Here is an 18067-nt window from a genome sequence, read left to right as displayed (position 1 = left end):
ACATTTTCATCACTTTAGGGGTTAGGAATGAAACATACAAGGAACCTCCCTGTCTTTCAAGAAATAAGTCAATGATGATATGCAAATATAATATTTCTCAACACACAGGGTCTCTGAGTAAGTAAATAATAGAGTAGGCAGTAATTATGTTTCACAACTGGTTTGATTGTCTCTCAAGTGCATAAAACCTACAGCACTGAAAGAGACAAAGCACAGCATAGAGATCATTTGCATCCAATTTTCCTAACATTTGATTTACTACAATCTTCCTAAGAACCATGTCAGGAGTGAAGGGACAACAGAAGAAATGCCCAGAGCCTTGCCCACCACCACCACAACAACATTGCCAGGATCGTAAGTGTTTCATTGGTGGATCTTTTCCTTAAAAACTATACATGGTTTACCAATCAGTTGGTAATATTTTAAAGAACATTTGTGAATGTGCTGTGAATAGTATATCTTGAATAGAGTTTAAGCAACCTATATAGGACTATTCTTCCATAGTAGTCCCTTATTTCTAATAATAGCAATATCTGTATAAGCCTTGTGGCTATTTATGATGCCATAAACTGTGCTATTTGTCTTATATATTGCTCTATGATGTCATAACTGACAAATTTGTAAAAAAAAAGTAATATCAGATGTTAAGTGCTTTTGTAGATAAATATAACATAACATAATAAGTTATTGCAAAGACATAGTGTTATATTTACTAAACTGCCAATAGCAACCAATTAGATTCTAGTTGTCATTTTGTAGAATATACTAAATAAATGATAACTAGAACCTGTTTGGTTGCTATAGGCAACATCTCCACTTTTTCAAACCAGTTTAGTAAATATACCCATGGTTATTTTCAAAATAACTATGTCTTCAATTTTAAAAGATACTAATACTTGTCATTCAACTGTCTTGTCAATTCTCCCAACTTAAAAATTCATTATGTGTTGCATTCTCCGCAAATGTTAGATCTATGAGAGCATGGATAAAACACTATCTGGGAGAGAGAAAACACTAGGAGATATATATATATATATTATAAATAAAGATATATATATATTATATATATATATATATATATATATATATATATATATATATATATATATATATATATATATATATATATATCTTTATTTATAATGTTTAATGCTTCTCTTATGCATGTAATACATAATGATAGACTTTTGCCCACAATCACTGCATAAGAGAATAAGGCCTGTAAGGCTACCGCAATACTACCTTTTGTTTAAGTCTTTGACTACAAATATAATCCACTCCGAAGTGAGCAAATGATATATACTGTTTTTGTTTCAGCTTGCAAGCCAAAGCCAGTGTGTTGTCCTGAACCAAAATGTCCTCCCCCACAAGGTAAAAAAACCATGAACCAAATATTTCCCTGAATGCTGTTAGTGCTAGTTTGTATGTAGATATATTAGACTTTCACGCCAATGAAGTTTATTTTTATTCTGCATTATAACATTATCTTTAGAACAGAATTTAGTACTTTGAAATTTGTTCAATAAATTTGGGGGTCAAGATGTCTGTGTTCTCTATAATTTGCAATGTTGATATTTTAATTGTACTTTGTTTATTGTATTGTCCTGTTATGTTATATTCTGTTTCATCCTGTGCTCTCTGTACGACCCTGTGGACCCTTTGTGGCACCATATAAATAAAGGATAATTAGAATAATAATAAATGCTTTTGTTTTGTGATAATACATTTAGTAAAAGCAAAAAAGTATTTTCCAGTCTTTAGTCTTATAAAATATTTTATGAAATACTCAATTTCAAGGATTAATGTGGTCCATACATAAATATTTAAATATAAAGTATACTTTGCACGTGTCTTTCTCAGTTACTCAATTTGTTGCATGTAGTATTATTATTATTTATTTATAAGGCGCCACAGATTCCGTAGCGCCGGATACAGAAGCAAGTAACAAATAGATGAGGTAACACATATAAGTAGTACAGATGAGTTTGAGAAATCCTATGGAGTCTCACATGGAGTGCAGAAAAAGCCATGACAGGATGTACGAGGGAGTCAGACAGTAGACAACATGGGATAATAGGTAGAGAGGACCCTACCTGCGAGAGCTTACATTAAAGGGGTGGTGAGAGACAGTAGGACCAACTGAGAGATAATGGAGATGGCAGGCGACCTTACTCTACCCTATGATGTCCTTAACTAAGTTTAGCTACAAATACATTTGTTCCCATAACAGTTGCTGTCCCTTTGATGCATTCATTAGCCAAATATGTGCATTGACCTGTACTATATTTATGCATATTATTAGCTTGCCTTCTAAGCTCCTTTTTCCAAAGTATACAAGAATAGTTTTCTAGCATCTTTTGTCAAATCTACACTTTCTTTCTATTTATTATTGAGGTTGCCTGTGTCCGAATGTCTCAAGCTCTTCTATGTCCTTTTTTCAATGAAGTGTCCAAAATTGTACCCAATATGCAAGATGTCGTCAAAGTAGCGGCTTACGCTATTGTTATAATATATGTGCATTTATTCCCCTTTTAATGCATTGTTGCGTCACTGTTTAGCACAATTGGATCAGTGGCATCAGTCACAACCGTGGATGGCCAAATTTACATAGAAATCTCAATATTTTGTGCAGGTATATATACACTTAGTGCCTGAATCATTAAGGAAAGTAAGGCAACAAAAGGAGTAAATATTCTCTGGGACAAACCATGTTACAAAACAAGGGGTGCAAATTAGTTTATTATTTTGCAAATAAGTTAAATACTGACAGTTTTTTCATCTAGCACACAAATACTTAATAGCTTTATTTGTACACTGAAATTTAAAGTTGATCTATGACATGCCCTACCCTAACTATAAATCTGTCCCCACATTTTACATTTATCTCCCCCTCCAATGCAACATGGTTTTGCCCAGATACAAAGTTACTCCTTTTTTATGCTTTACTCTCCTTAATGTCTCAGGCCCTTACTGTCCATTAAATACCCTCCATACATGGTATGCAGGTCAACATTTGAACCATTAACCAATTTGATCAGGTTGGTAAGTTTGGTCAAGATGACTAACCAAATCTGCACCATGTGAGCAAAATTTCATTTATTTGTGCAAGTAGATGGGCACATTATTTATCTGCAAATGCCACATATGTTCACACAGGTTACTTACTATGTGTTTCTTTTATCTTTTGTAGAGCCGTGTAAGCCAACTCCACAATGTCAGCAGCATCATCACCAGAAGTGAATGAGGATAGCAAATGGAATATCTGCAGACAACTTTACAGAGACCCTTTTGGAAGTTATTATATGCATGCTACTACATGTTCATCAATTGTAATTAAGTGGATGAACTAAGTTATACTCCACTGAAACAATGATACAATGTGATTGAGTAAATATTAAAACATGTAAAAACATACATTTATGGTTTATTCATTTAAAGCCAGTGTCTATATTTACACCATTATAACTAGTGGATGTGGTAACTAATCAACAGAGCAAAACTACAGTACATATAAAAACACTTGGTAACAGACAACACTGATAATATCTATTTAAGGTGCTTAGAAAAAATAACATTAATCAATACAGTAAAGAAAATATTAATTGACATCACTAGATAAAAATAATAACATAAACATTTCTGAATGGACCATGACCAGTTTCTACTAGGGATAATTAAACACTTAAACATAGTGAACTTTCTTGTATAAGAACATCACCATATGTAACCAGGTGAGGGGAATCATTTCTAATTCCTGCTACTCACCAATACAAAGGGAGTAATTACAAGCTCAAAGCCTAAGACACTGGTGGGCCGTGTAATATTTTTCAAGGGTTTTACAACTGGCCCATGTTGCAGAAGGAGATCACACATAACTTTTATCAATAATCATTTGGTCACATTATGACATCTAAGTACGAGTGTTCAAGCAGCTGAAAAACAAATAATTTTGCATCTGGCTAGTAAGGTCATACTAACTTGTTACATAGATTGTATAAGTGCATGTGCACATTCTGCAACATCAGACCCACTAAGAAGGAGAGGATCAGGAGGGCCACATGCCATGCTTGACTGCTAAGCCAATGGAAAAGCTGCAGGCATTTAGTAAAAACGCTTAGCCAGTTATAGAAAAGATTTTTGCAAGCTGCACTCTGAAATAGTGTAACAATAGAAATCCTGACAAATTGTGACTTTCTAGGAATCTTTCAGCACCTTGTGAAGAGTATGTGAACCTGAAAGACATTGACAGAGGGCATGGATGCTTCCTGCTTTGCAATTATTATTTTTATTATTACTATTTTTATTATTACTAAAATTATAAGCATTTATTTATATAATAGCACCAACATATTCTGCAATGCTTTATAAATTTGAACAAATACACAGCAAGACTGAGTTTTAAGGAACAGAGAAAGAGATAAGAGGGCCCTGCTTGCAAGCTGACTATCCATAGGAAATTAGGAGTTTAATACACAGGGTTAAATGCCACAAATTGCATGTTGATCAAGCCAAACAGGAAAACATATATAGTGGGGGTATTGTCACACAGAAATTTTGATTTGAGAGCCAGTAGGTTGTTATGAGCAAGTAAATAATTGATGATGAGATGCAAATATCTTAGGCACAGATTAGAGAGACTGAGTTGGGAGACATCTTGAAACATGTAAAGAGATGTATGTTGGTACAGTTTAGTTAATGGTTTTGCATGTCAGTAGAAGTTTTTGATATTGGATTCTGTAAAGTACAGGCAAACAATATAAGGACTGGCAGAGTTGAGCAGCAGTAGAAGAATATTTGTTAAAATAAAACAATAAAAAATTAGTCTAGCTGCTGCTTTCAAAATCGATTGAAGGATCTAACGTCTGGTTAAGGGAAAATCAGCAAGAAAAGAAGTGTTTTTGTGGAAGTAAATGCTGCCTCCCAAGGTGCACACTGCTAGAGGAGAATTAGTTATCCTATGGTGGAGGGGGTGCCTAGTTCTTTTCAAAAGCAAGATGATTCTCTAGCCCTCTTGTAGCTTTGACTACCTTGAGCTTCTACTGGTGGCTTAAGCTCACTTGCTTCTTGGTTGGACCCTGGTGGTGCTCTGTTTGGAAAAGAGAAAGTTATTCATCACAAGGAAGGCAAAACAACTAGTGAATAATGCAGGCCTCCCTCCTCTTACCAGCACTGACATTAAATGAAAGTACCTATGTTTAATAATCTGGTCACCTTCCTGAGATTAAAATAATATTATTCATATTTTAAAAATAGGCATATTAACCCCCAACCAGCCCCGATATTAAATTATTAGCATTCATATTTCACAAATAGTCCTTCTTCTACTGCATCTCGGTTCCACATTCAGTTAAAAGAACCCAAACCTCCCCAGTATTAAATTATTAGTCCTCACCACAACAAACATCCAACAATTGAATGAATAGTCCCACTAATAAATTAATAGCCCCAATCCCCATTAAATACCAATAAGTGAATAGCCACGACCACCGATAGATTTATAGACCCTACTCCAATTAAATTAATAGCCCCACTGTTAGCTTGAGTCAAGTGATTCCCCTATTTAGACTTTTTGAAAACCAGCTAGAGAAATTGAAGGAGGAAATGAAATAAAGCAACTACGCTAAATATCTTGAACTTGTAGATTAAGTACTTTATTCACATTGCTAGGATCAAAGAGTTATAAACATCTTGAATTCGGATGATTACATTTTGGCAACTTTACATGATCCTAGTTTAAGAGCTATGTCTTTTCTTTCTTTCTAACTGACCCAGATCTCAAGAGATGCAATGAGCTCCTGTTCAGCAAGCTGACAGCTCAAGTGGTACATGACACAATGACGTCCCCTCCTTCAGTTTCTCTGGAAATTGCTGCTAGGAAAAAACTTAGCTTTCCCAAGACACCCAGTGGTGATGCAGATGAGTCTGCACAACATTTTGACATTTTGTCTGGTGTAAACGAATTGCCCAAAAATCGTGAACTATAAATTCCATGACATCGTGAACTACAAATTCCATGAGGAAGGCCATTACCGGCAATTGCATCAAAGTACACAGACTTCTGAGATGGTGGATTCCAGCAGGGATGAATTAGTATTGTTTGAGGGTGATGTACACACTGATGAGGGTGAATATGATGACAGTGTAGATTGCAGGTGCTGAGATCTACTTGAGAGAAGGTAGCTAGCTGATGCTGGTATGCTTGGTAATATTTTGGGTAGAATGGCATGTTGCCAATTTTATGTTTTTCTACAGTAAACTTTCACCTTTATTAGAGAGGTGTTTTTTTTTTTAAAAAGGTACAAGCTTTCTATTTACATTTTGGTTTCCCTGACAAAAAAACGACTATGCACTTGAACATAGGCTTTAGCACATGAGGTGGAGGGATTAGTATCATCATGATTGAGACTGGAGAGTGACAAGAACAATTGGACTGAAGACTGGAGAGTGACAAGGACACTGCCATCCCTCCTGTTTCTGTATGAGCTATGGCACAATATAATGTAACTGTGGATGTTAAAGAACACTGCCAGCCCTATTGTTTCTATTTCAGCAATGACAATTAGTAATGGAGCAATAGAGCTCTCTTGTTTGTGTGAGAGCTATATAACACAGTATAATTTGACTGCAGATTTAGAAGATCATGACTGCCAACCCTGTTATTTATATTTCAGCAATAACATTTAGCAAAGGAGCTCTCCTGTTTGTGTGTTAGCTAGATACACTGCACAATGTAATTGCAGATTTAGAACAAGACTGCCAGCCATATTATTTCTATTTCAGCTATGAGAAATAGCAATGGAACAATTGAGCCCTCCGGTTTGTATGTGAGCTATAGAACACAGTACAATGTGACTGCAGATTTAGACCAAGACTGCCAGCACTATTATTTCTATTTCAGCAATGACAATTAGCAATAGAGCTGTCCTGTTGGTGTGTTAGCTAGATAACACAGTACAATGTGACTTCAGATTTAGAAGAACAAGACTGCCAGCCCTTTTATTTCTATTTCAGCAATTACAATTAGCAATGGAGCTCTCCTGTTGGTGTGTGAGCTATAAAACACAGTACAATTTGACTGCAGATTTAGGCCAAGACTGCCAGCCCTATTATTTCTATTTTAGCAATAGCAATGGAGCAATGGCGCAATGGAGCTCTCCTGAATGTCACTGGCGACTTTGAAGAACACTGCTACCCCTCCTCCACTTCACACAGAATTGTAATTCCCCATTTGAGTATGGATAGAAGTTAATAATTTGTTCTTAACACCAGGGAAAAATATAAAGAAAATCAAATTTAACCGAAGAGAAATGAAGTTGGTCATTAGGCCTGTAAATGACTAGGGTCTTCTACTTCTATAAATATGTCATTGAGATATTACAACAATTTGCAAATGACACAACAAACGACAAGATAGCATATAATTTTGAATAAAATATATTAATGCCAGTATAGACATAAGAGAAACAGCTTGTTGTCATTTATACTTTATTAATCATTAATACATGAGTACATACAACAGCCATCAGGATTCTTACTCATCTGCTATTAGATAATTGTATTGCTACATAACCTGTGCGTGAATATATACATTGATTTTTACCTGAAATCACTTTACAACAAAATACACTAAATAACTGGTGGAAAAAGAATTCACTGTATTTGCTGAAACCTAAATAATTATTGTGTGGTAGATACATGGATGACACATAGACATTTTATTGCCCAACATTAAAAATAAATGTGTTGCTCACATAATAGTGTGTCTCACTAAAGAAGATGCTCTTATGGAATGTACTTTAGGAGCTTAAGATGATAAAATATTAAGGAAGGGATGATACATTTTCAACACTCTAGGGGTTAGGGATGAAGCACACAAGGGACCTCCCTGTCTTTCAGGAAAAAGGTACATGATTATATGCAAATATAATATTTCTCAACACACAGGGTCTCTGAGTAAGTAAGTAATAGAGTAGGCAGTAATTATGTTTCACAACTGGTTTGATTGTCTCTCTTAAGTGCATAAAACCCACAGCACTGAAAGAGACAAAGCACAGCAGAGAGATCATTTGCATCCAATCTTCCTAACATTTGATTTACTACAATCTTCCTGAGAACCATGTCAGGAGTGAAGGGACAACAGAAGAAATGCCCAGAGCCTTGCCCACCACCACCACAACAACCTTGCCAGGATCGTAAGTGTCTCACTGGTTGATCTTTTCCTTAAAAACTATACATGGTATACCAAGCAATTGGTAATATTTTAAAGAACATTTGTAAATGTGCTGTGAAAAGTATATCTTGGATACAGTTTAGGCAACCTATATAGGGCTATTCTTCCATAGTAGTCCCTTACTTCTAATAATAACAATAGCTGTATTATAAACCTTGTGGCTATATATGGTACCATAAACTGTGCTATTTGTCTTATCTATTGCTCTATGATGTCATAACTGACAAATTTCTAAAACGTAATATCAGATGTTAAGTGCTTTTGTAGATAAAAACAACATAACATAATTAGTTATTGTAAAGACATAGGGGTATATTTACTAAACTGCCAATAGCAACCAATTAGATTCTAGTTGTCATTTTGTAGAATGTACTAATTAAATGATAACTAGAACCTGTTTGGTTGCTATAGGCAACATCTCCAGTTTTTCAAACCAGTTTAGTAAATATACCATGGTTATTTTCAAAATAACTATGTCTTCAATTTTAAAAGATACCAATACTTGTCATTCAACTGTCTTGTCAATTCTCCCAACTTAAAACTTCATTCTGTGTTGCATTCTCCGCAAATGTTAGATCTATGAGAGCATGGATAAAACACTATCTGGGAGAGAGAAAACACTAGGAGATATATACAGATATATATATATATATATATATATATATATATATATATATATATATATACTACCTTTTGTTTAAGTCTTTGACTACAAATATAATCCACTCCGAAGTGAGCAAATGATATATACTGTTTTTGTTTCAGCTTGCAAGCCAAAGCCGGTGTGTTGTCCTGAACCAAAATGTCCTCCCCCACAAGGTAAAAAAACATGAACCAAATATTTCCCTGAATGCTGTTAGTGCTAGTTTGTATGTAGATATATTAGACTTTCACGCCAATGAAGTTTATTTTTATTCTGCATTATAGCATTATCTTTAGAACAGAATTTAGTACTTTGAAATTTGTTCAATAAATTTGGGGGTCAAGATGTCTGTGTTCTCTCTAATTTGTTGATATTTTAATTGTACTTTGTTTATTGTATTTTTCTGTTATGTTATATTCTGTTTCATCCTGTGCTCTCTGTACGACCCTGTGGACCCTTTGTGGCACCATATAAATAAAGGATAATTAGAATAATAATAAATGCTTTTGTTTTGTGATAATACATTTAGTAAAAGCAAAAAGTATTTTCCAATCTTTTGTCATATAAAATATTTTATGAAATACTCAATTTCAAGGATTAATGTGTTCCATACATAAATATTTAAATATAAAGTATACTTTGCACGTGTCTTTCTCAGTTACTCAATTTGTTGCATGTAGTATTATTATTATTTATAAGGCGCCACAGATTCCGTAGCGCCGGATACAGAAGTAAGTAACAAATAGATGAGGTAATACATATAAGTAGCACAGATGAGTTAGAGATATCCTATGGAGTCTCACACGGAGTGCAGAAAAAGCCATGACAGGATGTACGAGGGAGTCAGACAGTAGACAACATGGGATAATAGATAGAGAGGCCCCTACCTGCGAGAGCTTACATTAAAGGGGTGGTGAGAGACAGTAGGACCAACTGAGAGATAATGGAGATGGCAGGCGACCTTACTCTACTCTATGATGTCCTTAACTAAGTTTAGCTACAAATACATTTGTTCCCATAACAGTTGTTGTCCCTTTGATGCATTCATTAGCCAAATATGTGCTTTGACCTGGAATATATTTATGCATATTATTAGCTTGCCTTCTAAGCTCCTTTTTCCAAAGTAACACAAGAATAGTTTTTCTAGCATCTTTTGTCAAATCTACCCTTTCTTTCTATTTATTATTGAGGTTGCCTGTGTCTGAATGTCTCAAGCTCTTCTATATCCTTTTTTCAATGAAGTGTCCAAAATTTTACCCATGATGCAAGATGTCGTCAAAGTAGCGGCTTACGCTATTGTTATACTATATGTGCATTTATTCCCCTTTTAATGCATTGTTGCATCACTGTTCACCACAATTGGATCAGTGGCATCAGTCACAACCGTGGATGGCCAAATTTACATAGAAATCTCAATATTTTGTGCTGGTATATATACACTTACTGTCAATTAAATACCCTCCATACATGGTATGCAGGTCAACATTTGAACCATTTTCTCCAATTTAATCAGGTTGGTAAGTTTGGTCAAATTGACTAACCAAATCTGCACCATGTGAGCAAAATTTCATTTATTTGTGCAAGTAGATGGGCACATTATATATCTACAAATGCCACATATGTTCACACAGGTTACTTACTATGTGTTTATTTTATCTTTTGTAGAGCCGTGTAAGCCAACTCCACATTGTCAGCAGCATCATCACCAGAAGTGAATGAGGATAGCAAATGGAATATCTGCAGACAACTTTACAGAGACCCTTTTGGAAGTTATTATATGCATGCTACTACATGTTCATCAATTGTAATTAAGTGGATGAACTAAGTTATACTCCACTGAAACAATGATACAATGTGATTGAGTAAATATTAAAACATGTAAAAACATACATTTATGGTTTATTCATTTAAAGTCAGTGTCTATATTTACACCATTATAAATAGTGGATGTGGTAACTAATCAACAGAGCAAAACTACAGAACATATAAAAACAATTGTTAACAGACAACACTGATAATATCTATTTAAGGTGCTTAGAAAAATAACATTAATCAATACAGTAAAGAAAATATTAATTGACATCACTAGATAAAAATAATAACATAAACATTTTTGAATGGACCATGACCAGTTTCTACTAGGGATAATTAAACACTTATATTACATAGTGAACTTTCTTGTATAAGAACATCACCATATGTAACTGGGTGAGGGGAATCATTTCTAATTCCTGCTACTCACCAATACAAAGGGAGTAATTACAAGCTCAAAGCCTAAGACACTGGTGGGCCGTGCAATATTTTTCAAGGGTTTTACAACTGGCCCATGTTGTAGAAGGAGACCACACATAACTTTTAGCAATAATCATTTGGTCACATTATGACATCTAAGTACGAGTGTTTAAGCAGCTGAAAAACAAATAATTTTGCATCTGGCTAGTAAGGTCATACTAACTTGTTACATAGATTGTATAAGTGCACTGTGCACATTCTGCAACATCAGACCCACTAAGAAGGAGAGGATCAGGAGGGCCACATGCCACGCTTGACTGCTAAGCCAATGGAAAAGCTGCAGGCATTTAGAAAAAACGCTTAGCCAGTTATAGAAAAGATTTTTGCAAGCTGCACTCTGAAATAGTGTAACAATAGAAATCCTGACAAATTGTGACTTTCTAGGAATATTTCAGCACCTTGTGAAGAGTATGTGAACCTGAAAGACATTGACAGAGGGCATGGATGCTTCCTGCTTTGCAATTATTATTTTTATTATTACTATTATTATTATTACTAAAATTATAAGCATTTATTTATATAATAGCACCAACATATTCTGCAATGCTTTATAAATTTGAACAAATACACAGCAAGACTGAGTTTTAAGGAACATAGAAAGAGATAAGAGGGCCCTGCTTGCAAGCTTACTATCCATAGGAAATTAGGAGTTTAATACATAGGGTTAAATGCCACAAATTGCATGTTGATTCAGCCAAACAGGAAAACATATATAGTGGGGGTATTGTCACACAGAAATTTTGATTTGAGAGCCAGTAGGTTGTTATGAGCAAGTAAATAATTGATGATAAGACGCAAATATCTTAGGCACAGATTAGAGAGACTGAGTTGGGAGATATCTTGAAACAAGTAAAGAGATGTATGTTGGTACAGTTTAGTTAATGGTTTTGCATGTTAGTAGAAGTTTTTGATATTGGATTCTGTAAAGTACAGGCAAACAATATAAGGACTGGCAGAGTTGAGCAGCAGTAGAAGAATATTTGTTAAAATAAAACAATAAAAAAATAGTCTAGCTGCTGCTTTCAAAATCGATTAAAGCATCTAAAGTCTGGTTAAGGGAAAATCAGCAAGAAAAGAAGTGTTTTTGTGGGAGTAAATGCTGCCTCCCAAGGTGCACACTGCTAGAGGAGAATTAGTTATCCTATGGTGGAGGGGGTGCCTAGTTATTTTCAAAAGCAAGATGATTCTCTAGCCCTCTTGTAGCTTTGACTACCTTGAGCTTCTACTGGTGTCTTAAGCTCACTTGCTTCTTGGTTGGAACCTGGTGGTGCTCTGTTTGGAAAAGAGAAAGTTATTCATCACAAGGAAGGCAAAACAACTAGTGATTAATGCAGGCCTCCCTCCTCTTACCAGCACTGACATTAAATGAAAGTACCCATGTTTAATAATCTGGTCACCTTCCTGAGATTAAAATAATATTATTCATATTTTAAAAATAGGCATATTTACCCCCAACCAGCCCCGATATTAAATTATTAGCATTCATATTTCACAAATAGTCCTTCTTCTACTGCATCTCGGTTCCACATTCAGTTAAAAGAACCCAAACCTCCCCAGTATTAAATTAATAGTCCTCACCGCAACAATCATCCAACAATTGAATGAATCGTCCCACTAATAAATTAATAGCCTCAATCCCCATTAAATACCAATAAGTGAATAGCCACGACCACCGATAGATTTATAGACCCTACTCCAATTAAATTAATAGCCCCACTGTTAGCTTGAGTCAAGTGATTCCCCTATTTAGACTTTTTGAAAACCAGCTAGAGAAATTGAAGGAGGAAATGAAATAAAGCAACTACGCTAAATATCTTGGACTTGTAGATTAAGTACTTTATTCACATTGCTAGGATCCAAGAGTTATAAACATCTTGAATTCGGATGATTACATTTTGGCAACTGTACATGATCCTAGTTTAAGAGCTATGTCTTTTCTTTCTTTCTAACTGACCCAGATCTCAAGAGATGCAATGAGCTCCTGGTCAGCAAGCTGACAGCTCAAGTGGTACATGACACAATGACGTCTCCTTCAGTTTCTCTGGAAATTGCTGCTAGGAAAAAACTTAGCTTTCCCAAGACACCCAGTGGTGATGCAGATGAGTCTGCACAACATTTTGACATTTTGTCTGGTGTAAACGAATTGGCCAAAAATCGTGACAGCTCTTCCGTAAAATGTACTGCAAATTCCATGAGGAAGGCCATTACCGGCAATTGCTTCAAAGTACACAGACTTCTGTGATGGTGGATTCCAGCAGGGATGAATTAGTATTGTTTGAGGGTGTTGTACACACTGATGATGGTGAATATGATGACAGTGTAGATTGCAGGTGCTATGATCTACTTGAGAGAAGGGAGCTAGCTGATGATGGTTTGCTTGGTAATATTTTGGGTAGAATGGCATGTTGGCAATTTTATGTTTTTCTACAGTAAACTTTCACCTTTATTAGAGAGGTGTTTTTTTTCTTTAAAAAGGTACAAGCTTTCTATTTACATTTTGGTTTCCCTGACATAAAACCAATATGCACTTGAATATAGGCTTTAGCACATGAGGTGGAGGGATTAGTATCATCAGGATTGAGACTGGAGAGTGACAAGAACAATTGGACTGAAGACTGGAGAGTGACAAGGACACTGCCATTCCTCCTGTTTCTGTATGAGCTATGGCACAATATAATGTAACTGTAGATGTTGAAGAACACTGCCAGCCCTATTGTTTCTATTTCAGCAATGACACTTAATAATGGAGCAATGAAGCTCTCTTGTTTGTGTGAGAGCTATATAACACAGTATAATTTGACTGCAGATTTAGAAGATCATGACTGCCAGCCCTGTTATTTATATTTTAGCAATGACATTTAGCAATGGAGCTCTCCTGTTTGTGTGTTAGCTAGATACATCATACAATGTGACTGCAGATTTTGAACAATACTGCCAGCCATATTATTTCTATTTCAGCAATGAGAAATAGCAATGGAACAATTGAGCCCTCCGGTTTGTATGTGAGCTATAGAACACAGTACAATTTGACTGCAGATTTAGACCAAGACTGCCAGCCCTATTATTTCTATTTCAGCAATGACAATTAGCAATGGAGCTGTCCTGTTGGTGTGTTAGCTATATAACACAGTACAATGCGACTGCAGATTTAGAAGAACAAGATTGCCAGTCATATTATTTCTAGTTCAGCAATTACAATTAGCAATGGAGCTGTCCTGTTGGTGTGTTAGCTAGATAATACCGTAAAATGTGACGGCAGATTAAGATCAAGACTGCCAGCCCTATTATTTCTATTTCAGCAATGACAATTAGCAATGAAGCAATGGAGCTCTCCTGAATGTCACTGGAGACTTTGAAGAACACTGCTACCCCTCCTCCACTTCACACAGAATTGTAATTCCTCCTTTGAGTATGGAAAGAAGTTAATAATTTGTTCTTAACACCAGGGAAAAACATAAAGAAAATCATATTTAACCAAAGAGAAATTGAGTTGGTCATTAGGCCTCCAAATGACTAGGGTCTTCTACTTCTATAAATATGTCATTGAGATATTACAACAATTTGCAAATGACACAACAAACGACAAGCTAGCATATAATTTTGAATAAATCATGTTAATGGCAGAATAAACATAAGAGAAACAGCTTGTTGTCATTTATACTTTATTAATCATTAATACATGAGTACATACAACAGCCATCAGGATGCTTGCTCATCTGCTATTAGATAATTGTATTGCTACATAACCTGTGCGTGAGTATACATTGATTTTTACCTGAAATCACTTTACAACAAAATACACTAAATAACTGGTGGAAAAAGAATTCACTATATTTGCTGAAATCTAAATAATTATTGTGTGGTAGCTACATGGATGACACATAAACATTTTATTGCACAACATTAAAAATAAATGTGTTGCTCACATAATAGTGCATCTCACTAAAGAAGATGCTCTTATGGAATGTGCTTTAGGAGCTTAAGATGATAAACTATTAAGGAAGGGATGATACATTTTCAACACTCTAGGGGTTAGGGATGAAACACACAAGGGACCTCCCTGTCTTTCAGGAAAAAGGTACATGATTATATGCAAATATAATATTTCTCAACACACAGGGTCTCTGAGTAAGTAAGTAATAGAGTAGGCAGTAATTATGTTTCACAACTGGTTTGATTGTCTCTCAAGTGCATAAAACCCACAGCACTGAAAGAGACAAAGCACAGCAGAGAGATCATTTGCATCCAATCTTAGTAACATTTGATTTACTACAATCTTCCTGAGAACCATGTCAGGAGTGAAGGGACAACAGAAGAAATGCCCAGAGCCTTGCCCACCACCACCACAACAACATTGCCAGGATCGTAAGTGTCTCACTGGTTGATCTTTTCCTTAAAAACTATACATGGTATACCAAGCAATTGGTAATATTTTAAAGAACATTTGTGAATGTGCTGTGTATCTTGGATACAGTTTAGGCAACCTATATAGGGCTATTCTTCCATAGTAGTCCCTTACTTCTAATAATGACAATAGCTGTATTATAAACCTTGTGGCTATATATGGTACCATAAACGGTGCTATTTGTCTTATATATTGCTCTATGATGTCATAACTGACAAATTTCTAAAATGTAATATCAGATGTTGAGTGCTTTTGTAGATAAAAATAACATAACATAATTAGTTATTGTAAAGACATAGGGGTATATTTACTAAACTGCCAATAGCAACCAATTAGATTCTAGTTGTCATTTTGTAGAATGTACTAAATAAATGATAACTAGAACCTGTTTGGTTGCTATAGGCAACATCTCCAGTTTTTCAAACCAGTTTAGTAAATATACCATGGTTATTTTCAAAATAACTATGTCTTTAATTTTAAAAGATACCAATACTTGTCATTCAACTGTATTGTCAATTCTCCCAACTTAAAACTTCATTCTGTGTTGCATTCTCCGCAAATGTTAGATCTATGAGAGCATGGATAAAACACTATCTGGGAGAGAGAAAACACTAGGAGATATATACAGATATATATATATATATATATATATATATATACTACCTTTTGTTTAAGTCTTTGACTACAAATATAATCCACTCCGAAGTGAGCAAATGATATATACTGTTTTTGTTTCAGCTTGCAAGCCAAAGCCGGTGTGTTGTCCAGAACCAAAATGTCCTCCCCCACAAGGTAAAAAAACATGAACCAAATATTTCCCTGAATGCTGTTAGTGCTAGTTTGTATGTAGATATATTAGACTTTCACGCCAATGAAGTTTATTTTTATTCTCCATTATAGCATTATCTTTAGAACAGAATTTAGTACTTTGATATTTGTTCAATAAAATTGGGGGTCAAGATGTCTATGTTCTCTCTAATTTGCAATGTTGATATTTTAATTGTACTTTGTTTATTGTATTGTCCTGTTATGTTATATTCTGTTTCATCCTGTGCTCTCTGTACGACCCTGTGGACCCTTTGTGGCACCATATAAATAAAGGATAATTAGAATAATAATAAATGCTTTTGTTTTGTGATAATACATTTAGTAAAAGCAAAAAGTATTTTTCAGTCTTTTGTCATATAAAATATTTTATGAAATACTCAATTTCAAGGATTAATGTGGTCCATACATAAATATTTAAATATAAAGTATACTTTGCACGTGTCTTTCTCAGTTACTCAATTTGTTGCATGTAGTATTATTATTATTTAGTTATAAGGCGCCACAGATTCTGTAGCGCTGGATACAGAAGCAAGTAACAAATAGATGAGGTAATACATATAAGTAGCACAGATGAGTTAGAGATATCCTATGTAGTCTCACACGGAGTGCAGAAAAAGCCATGACAGGATGTACGAGGGAGTCAGACAGTAGAAAACATGGGATAATAGGTAGAGAGGACCCTACCTGCGAGAGCTTACATTAAAGGGGTGGTGAGAGACTGTAGGACCAACTGAGAGATAATGGAGATGGCAGGCGACCTTACTCTACCCTATGATGTCCTTAACTAAGTTTAGCTACAAATACATTTGTTCCCATAACAGTTGTTGTCCCTTTGATGCATTCATTAGCCAAATATGTGCTTTGACATATTATTAGCTTGCCTTCTAAGCTCTTTTTTCCAAAGTAACACAAGATTAGTTTTTCTAGCATCTTTTGTCAAATCTATCCTTTCTTTCTATTTATTATTGAGGTTGCCTGTGTCCGAATGTCTCAAGCTCTTCTATGTCCTTTTTTCAATGAAGTGTCCAAAATTGTACCCATGATGCAAGATATCGTCAAAGTAGCGGCTTATGCTATTGTTATACTATATGTGCATTTATTCCCCTTTTAATGCATTGTTGCATCACTGTTCACCACAATTGGATCAGTGGCATCAGTCACAACAGTGGATGGCCAAATTTACATAGAAATCTCAATATTTTGTGCTGGTATATATACACTTACTGTCCATTAAATACCCTCCATACATGGTATGCAGGTCAACATTTGAACCATTTTCACCAATTTTATCAGGTTGGTAAGTTTGGTCAAATTGACTAACCAAATCTGCACCATGTGAGCAAAATTTCATTTCTTTGTGCAAGTAGATGGGCACATTATATATCTACAAATGCCACATATGTTCACACATGTTACTTACTATGTGTTTCTTTTATCTTTTGTAGAGCCGTGTAAGCCAACTCCACAATGTCAGCAGCATCATCACCAGAAGTGAATGAGGATAGCAAATGGAATATCTGCAGACAACTTTACAGAGACCCTTTTGGAAGTTATTATATGCATGCTACTACATGTTCATCAATTGTAATTAAGTGGATGAACTAAGTTATACTCCACTGAAACAATGATACAATGTGATTGAGTAAATATTAAAACATGTAAAAACATA

At 35.0% G+C, this 18067-nt stretch overlaps 3 long non-coding RNA genes across 3 annotated transcripts; all 3 read left to right on the top strand.

Annotated features, from left to right (window-relative positions):
* The first annotated feature begins 200 nt into the window (after positions 1-200).
* Positions 201-3414, top strand: LOC142160332 (uncharacterized). The gene is made up of 3 exons (XR_012693161.1): positions 201-354; positions 1318-1371; positions 3191-3414. It is a non-coding gene; the product is annotated as an uncharacterized LOC142160332 (long non-coding RNA).
* A 4619-nt stretch (positions 3415-8033) lies between these two features.
* LOC142160331 (uncharacterized) lies at positions 8034-10762 on the top strand. Its single transcript, XR_012693160.1, has 3 exons — positions 8034-8192; positions 8996-9049; positions 10539-10762. It is a non-coding gene; the product is annotated as an uncharacterized LOC142160331 (long non-coding RNA).
* Positions 10763-15426: 4664 nt separating this feature from the next.
* Positions 15427-18067, top strand: LOC142160330 (uncharacterized). Its single transcript, XR_012693159.1, has 3 exons — positions 15427-15530; positions 16309-16362; positions 17844-18067. It is a non-coding gene; the product is annotated as an uncharacterized LOC142160330 (long non-coding RNA).

This window comes from Mixophyes fleayi, chromosome 6 (genome assembly GCF_038048845.1).
Source record: "Mixophyes fleayi isolate aMixFle1 chromosome 6, aMixFle1.hap1, whole genome shotgun sequence".
Lineage (NCBI taxonomy): Eukaryota > Metazoa > Chordata > Amphibia > Anura > Limnodynastidae > Mixophyes > Mixophyes fleayi.
This window is presented reverse-complemented; position numbering and strand designations above follow the sequence as displayed.